Source organism: Chondrus crispus, genomic scaffold (genome assembly GCF_000350225.1).
Source record: "Chondrus crispus Stackhouse genomic scaffold, scaffold_5, whole genome shotgun sequence".
Lineage (NCBI taxonomy): Eukaryota > Rhodophyta > Florideophyceae > Gigartinales > Gigartinaceae > Chondrus > Chondrus crispus.
Window position 1 is genome coordinate 81,649 of NW_005179334.1, and position 6,524 is coordinate 88,172.

Consider the following 6,524-nt stretch of genomic DNA (forward strand, 5'->3'; position numbering starts at 1 on the left):
TATTCGTTAGTTTCAAAACTATTCTTTTAATCAAGTAGTGCCACATACTTCAGGAAAAGGGTGACTTTTATTCTTATTAAATACCGACACGTCTATACTCTTGAAACCTTGAGAAAGAACAACTCATGAGCAACGCTGCCTCCTGTTCGAATTCCTGCTGCCCTCCCCATGATTTTTCTCCACATGATTGGACAAAGTCCACTGCCTGCTATAAGACTTGTCACATTGTGGACAGTCGAAGCGCTTACTGTTATGGATGTCGTTTTCGTGTCTCCTTAGCTGAGATTTCTCGAAAAGACTCGCTTCGCACCCTGAGGCCTCACACTCATACCGTCGTTACCTCCTATGCACACTCTGCCAATGGCTTTCCTTTGCGCTTGCATTCACAAATAAAAACTCACAGCCTGGCACGTCGCACTTCAAATATCCGTTGCTCCCCCGTTCCTTGTAGCCTCGCTCTCGTCGCTTTAGAGCTTCGTCTGCAATAAATAGCGAATTGACGTGAGAGCTCCTGTACTCCTTAGCAATTTCCTTTCGTGGTTTCGATGAGCGGCCCCTTTCCATTTTTGTTGTTTTCGGTAACTTTTATCACTCGTGATGACTTGAATGTGTTTTATCTTACAGGAAGAAGTGCAACTGTGCTTCGTTTGGAGAAGGCAAGAATTGACTCATCCTTATATATACCTGTCAAAGAGCGTGCTTGTGTTCTATGTATTACTTCTCTAAACGGCATCATCGGCCAGATGAATCTTTCGAGGCATTTCCGGTCGCGGGCCCTTGTTCGCTCATCTTGGACACTGAAACCAGTTGCCGAATGTATGTACCCGAAAATAAACAAGCGATAAGGGAGAAACGTGACACTGACAACCTCTTAGGTCTCATCCACGTTTTCCACGTGACCGAACAAAATATTTGTCGCTAAGCTCGACGGCAGAGATATTGAAGCACACTATTTTTCGGGGTTTCGACACAGCCCGACCGCTACGCACGTCGAAAAGCATTTTCTCGTGTAGCGCTTGCATAAAGAGATCCAGACGCCCGGCCGTACTGGTATTCACCCCAGATGTGGAGGTATACGGTACGGAGTGGTCGAGAGTGATGGAAGTATTTCATTCTCGTTTCAAACCCAGGTCCTTTGCATGGCGTTCGACTTTGAAGCAACCTCCATCAATCTCCCTTCCTCGGTCTTCTTCGTGTAGAGGCTCCAAACGTGATTGTCAGACCTCCCACGCCCGCCCGCCGACAGATGGAGCCATATGAAGCTTTTTCCGTTTTCGTCCTCAGGCCAAGCTTTTTGGAGGTGGGCCAGTTTCATTTCTTGTACTCCGATGGCAAATACATAAAGGTGCCTCGACCATCTCTTGTTTCCGACCTCACGCCCTCCTCATCTGCATACTATTGCTCATCTATTCAGCCTCTTTACACATACATTTCTCTATTACCGTACAGGCATCAGCCGTACTAATATCGTAGCTATTTCAACATCGAAAGAAATTCAGCCAACCATTAACTTCCAAAGGATGGGCTTCTCTAATACTAAGAAAACGATGAGAAAGTGCATCCAAATTATCAAGGCAATGGTCAAAACATGTCTCCCGTCTCGCTCTAAAAACGCAATTCGAGCCCCGCCAGCAGATACAGATCTGTATCGTCCTGTCAAAAATTTTGATTCGAACGTCTTCACCACTGTCAAGAGTGATCTCCCTCAAGAGCCGCCGAAAGTTGCTCCGGTTCTCGAAGATCGACCATGCAAAGTGCTGTTCGGGAGAAAAAATTTGACGCGAAGCGAAGAAATCGCAATTAAGAACTACAGAGTGATTGTTGAACGCCAGCGACAAGCCAAGGATAACCACATGCGGGAAGGTCGTGGTGAATGCCGTATTGTATATGCAGATGCGGTGGAGGTGGTCTTCGGGAAGCCTATCTACATGCACGCGTTGACTGAAACGGAAGTGAATATTATTGTTGGACGTCGGCGCATGGAAAAGGAGTCTCGCGGAAGGCAGAATGAGTTTAAGTAGCGTTGATATGTTGGAAGATAGTAGCGAAGGAAGGTGTAATAGAGCATTGTGATGTGCACGGCACTCATGAAACTCTGAGAGAAGAACATGAGCAAAGTATTGTGATGCAGAGTCATACTAAATAAATAAAAAATTGTCGAAAAATATTAACTACGGTACCGTTGTCGAGTTATGGGTCATGGCGAGCTGGTTACAGTGGAAGTCAGTGCAACGTATCGAGCAAGGAAATGTGTAGAGGTGTCAACACGGTATCCGACGCGACGGGCGTAGTAGGTAGAGGACACTCTTCTGATGAAGAGAGCGTAGCGGCCGAAGGGTAAGGATGGCAAAGATTGGTCAGCACTAATTGCTGGGGCTTCCTCCTTGTGCGCTTGCCGGTTGGGAAGGCGCAAAGGTTGGTGAGAGTTGTGAGGCTCGATACCTCCGATTTACGGAAGGGGCACAGATTGGTGTCTTAAGTACACCAATTCTGTCCCAAAAAGGGGTCGAACAAAACCTACCTAAAATGGTATGCTACCTAAGCATGTATGATGCTGGCCTGTGTGGGTGAGTGTGTACCGAAGTGAATGGGTTCCATTCACTACAATCCTCCCTCTATCCTCTTTTTACTGCTCATTCCTCTTTCTTAAGTATCCGCTTTTCGCTCGAACGCCGGTACTGTTCTACTGCTTTGCCGCTCTAATTCCGTGGTTGTAGATACATGTTGCACATATTGGATTGCACGTATCGGAATTAGCTGTCTGCCCCACCCTCGTCCATCTCGAATTGGGCCGCGTGCCATTTTGCCGTTCTCTTGCAATGAAAACAATTGCGCTTGCTTCTCAGACTGTCGCGCTCGTCTGAGGTACTCTATATCCACATGCATGGCCTTAGCTTTCCCCTTCTGTGCAAGGTGTTTCTGTTGCCTCTTTCCCTGTGACCGTTGGCGCGGTGGTGCTCACTGCTCCCTGGGTCTGCGTTTCTGCTTGCTTGTGTTGGTAAGTGCGTCTTACCAACAACCAATTCCTCATCAAACGATGAGCCGTTCTCATGCTTGCTCACTCGAAGATATCCTTTTGGCAGGGCTCGTTGTGAACAGGGGCTGTCACCCAGTGGATCCAATTCTCACAAGTGTCAAAATCTCTATGGTCTCATTTCACACTGATCAGATTACAAACCCCCCAGTCACGTGAATACATTCGAAGTGACTTAACATCATCACTTCCAATCAGCGCTATGTAATGCTTGCCCCTTCAGAAGCTGTGGGTCAAGTTTTTCCAGTGGTGCAGATATTATTGAGGAGTTTTCACAGGGTGAAGTTCCTCTTGGTTAAGGCGTCGGCAATGTTTTGCGTACCAGGTATCCATCTGACGACGTTGACATCTGCTGCCTCGAGGCTGTCCCGGATCCGTTGCACGGTCTGCCTCAGCCTGTCCTCGTTTCCTTCGTGAAGGGTTGTGATTGTATCGAATAGCCCCATTGAATCGACGAGGACCTCATTGCGCATCCTGATCTTTGGAAACAATGAGTTGATTCCCATCTTCAGGTAGAAGCCACGATCATCACCTTCTGCACAGGCCAGGATCTCGGCTCCATAACTAGAATGGCTTATACGCCTTTGCTTTGTGCTCGCCCAGTCCAGTACGTGGAAGAGTTCCGATCCATCTTGCATCGTTGTTCGTACACCTGATACTAACCCGGTTTGCCCATACGATTTGCGAGCGGTGATGTTGAACGACGCGTCCGAAAATGTCGATAGAATAGCGTTGGAGACATTACCAGGACTGTGATACACGATGGTGGGGTCCAACTTCCTAATATCCCGCACTGTGTCATTCGCCTCTACGATATGTCCGACTTTGAGGAGGGAAAATTTTTGTTGCATGTTGGAGCTAGCATAATCAGCCGGCGGTAAGACACCTTTTCCGAGCCATAACAGAGTACCAGCGAGACTTCGGAATTGTGTAATCTCACGCTCAGTTGCATTATCTCCGGGTTGCTTACGTCTTTCCCCGGAAATGGGTATCTCCTGCAGCTGTTTCATGTATCCGTGCATGGAAATCCGAATCGACCCACTTGCGTCCTGGTCAATTTCACAACCGTTAAAGAAGAACTTACTGTTGATGATGACCTTACCGACGTCGAATCTTTTCTTCAATTTTTCCACAAATTCCGTTATCACGGCTACTGCGCCGCAGCATATGAAGTCGTCGGTGACTTTTGCAACTGCCATTGATATCTGTCCCAGGCTGTTTCTGAGTACATATATCTGGTTCAGCCCGGGCACACGCTCTAGACCCGCTTTCATAGTCATCCAGTATTCAACTGTCTTCGCCCATTGTCTCCCAGCCTCCACAATTCCGTATGGTAACTTTATCAATCTCGAGAGCTTACCGCGGGTGCCATTCCATTCTCTTGGTGGCCGTACGAAAATCTGTCGCGTGATTGGTCCGCTCTGAAGGTAGGCTCCACTGACGTCGGCCATGGCTAGCCTCATCTCAAGGAACGTGGTTATGGCAAGAAGAATTCTTATGACGTCGAACTGTGCGGCGGAGGAGTCTTTTCTGATCTTATCTTTTTCGTCGTCTCGATTTCCGTGTGGCACTATCCTGGCTTTAAGGACTTGCAAGCCATCTTCGTTGCTTTTGACCTTGTACACAACGTGGGAAGAGATTACGTTGGCGTCTCGTGGCACCTCTGACTCGTCCACCTCCTCGTATGCATCCCTCCAATTGGAGGAGTGTTCCTTCTCGAAGGCTTCTCGCACTATCCAGGACGGCGCGGATTCCAAGCCTTTGCGGCTGACTTGGTCTTTTCCAATTGTTTTGTAGATGCTCTGTATGACTCTCGCGCGATCGGATGTGAGCGTTGTGTTTCTTGGAAGTGATCCTGTCACCCTCAACTTTCCAATGTCGGCTGCAGGGTTTTCCGCTTGCGGTGGTTTGCTATCAGCGAGCAGGGTCGGAGATGGGCGTGCGTCGGACACTTCATGCGGTGGCCTTTCTTTATTCTCCCCCTGTCCGATGAGACGCATTTTCCCGATATTGCTTCTGGGAGTATGGCATTCGCGTGAATTTCACAGTCGTCTTCTGTGGCCAGTTCGTCTTCCAAAGAGCGAGACATCAGGTCTTGCGTGAGCTGGCTCTTTGGAGCCACGCAGACGTCTTCGTACGCGATCCTCATAGGCGGACCTTTCGTTGATCGTCTTGCCAGAACTCGATGCTGTTGGGCCTCGATAACCGTGGCTTTGACCCATTCGTTTTTCTTCGATTTGCTGGAGGTCTCGAAATACACCGAGATTGGTTCCCCCTTTTTTAGGATTTGGCTTGGTAGGGTTCTATTGTTTTTACTGTTGAGCAAAGTTTGCAGAGCGCGAGTTGCGGCTTGTTCCTTGTTAGCGTCGAGCAGCTCCGGTGTGACTGGAGAGCTGGGCATTCCAAGAATGGAAGGCGAATACCCTTTTGCGAGTTGAAACGAGCTAAGCGTCCTCGAACCGAAGAAGAGGTTTGAAAGAAACACTGCCCTGGAGACGATTGTTTCAGCGTCAGCGTCGGTGATGTCGCTGTCCAGCTTGCGAATGATTGCCTTGATCGTTCCGTTTTTTCGCTCAACGGTTCCCACCTTGTTGTGACGGCGTGACGGCCGTGACTTGTACGTGATGCCATACTGTTTCAACAACTTATGAAAAGCTGTCTTATCGTATGCGTCGTCCGCTGAGATGGCTTGCGGTGCTCCGTGTACGCAAATCCAGAACTGTTCCAGATATCGTTGCCTCGTGTGAACGGATTGGTTTGTTACAATTCGCGTTTCAGACCAACCCGTTCCGCGGTCTGTCATGTTAATGAGGGTGTATTTGACATCTTTTATGTTGCAGTGCATGAAGTCTGTTTGTACTTCTTGGTTGAAGGCGGCGTTAACATAAGTCAGTGACACTTTGCGGGTGCTTGCCGGTCGCCCGTTCTTCGTACATACTTCACATTCGCTATCCACGACATCGATTGCGTTTGCCAGTTGGCTGTCGAGTGTGCCTGCGGTTTTGCATATGCTTTTGATCTCTTCAGCTGGGGCGTGAGTATAGCGATGGATTTTTTTTGAGAAGTCGAGAGGTGTACGCTTCCCTAAGTTGCTGATATTTGCCATGAGTGTTGCGACGGAGGACTGTTTATGAGGGATGATTTCGAGTCTTAGTCTCTTAGTCTTGCTGTTTTTGTGTTCATACTCAATGTATGTGAGCAGCGAGAATGACCTTGTGTCGGTAGGACGCCGAAATCTGATGTGCCTCGGTATTTTTGTGTTGATGACGTCGGCATGCTGCATGACATCAAGTCCGACTATGAGTGGTGATTCACCTCGTACAAGATCGAAGGTGAGGGCCACAGGTTTACTGTGTTGGTCCATGGTTGTCAATTTCCAGGTTGCTACGATTGGCCTTCCGTCATGGCAGTCGTCGCCCCATCCGTGTTCATAATACTCTCGTGGTGCAACAAGTATCAGCGGGATCCCGAGCAAGTCACAGAGTGTAGC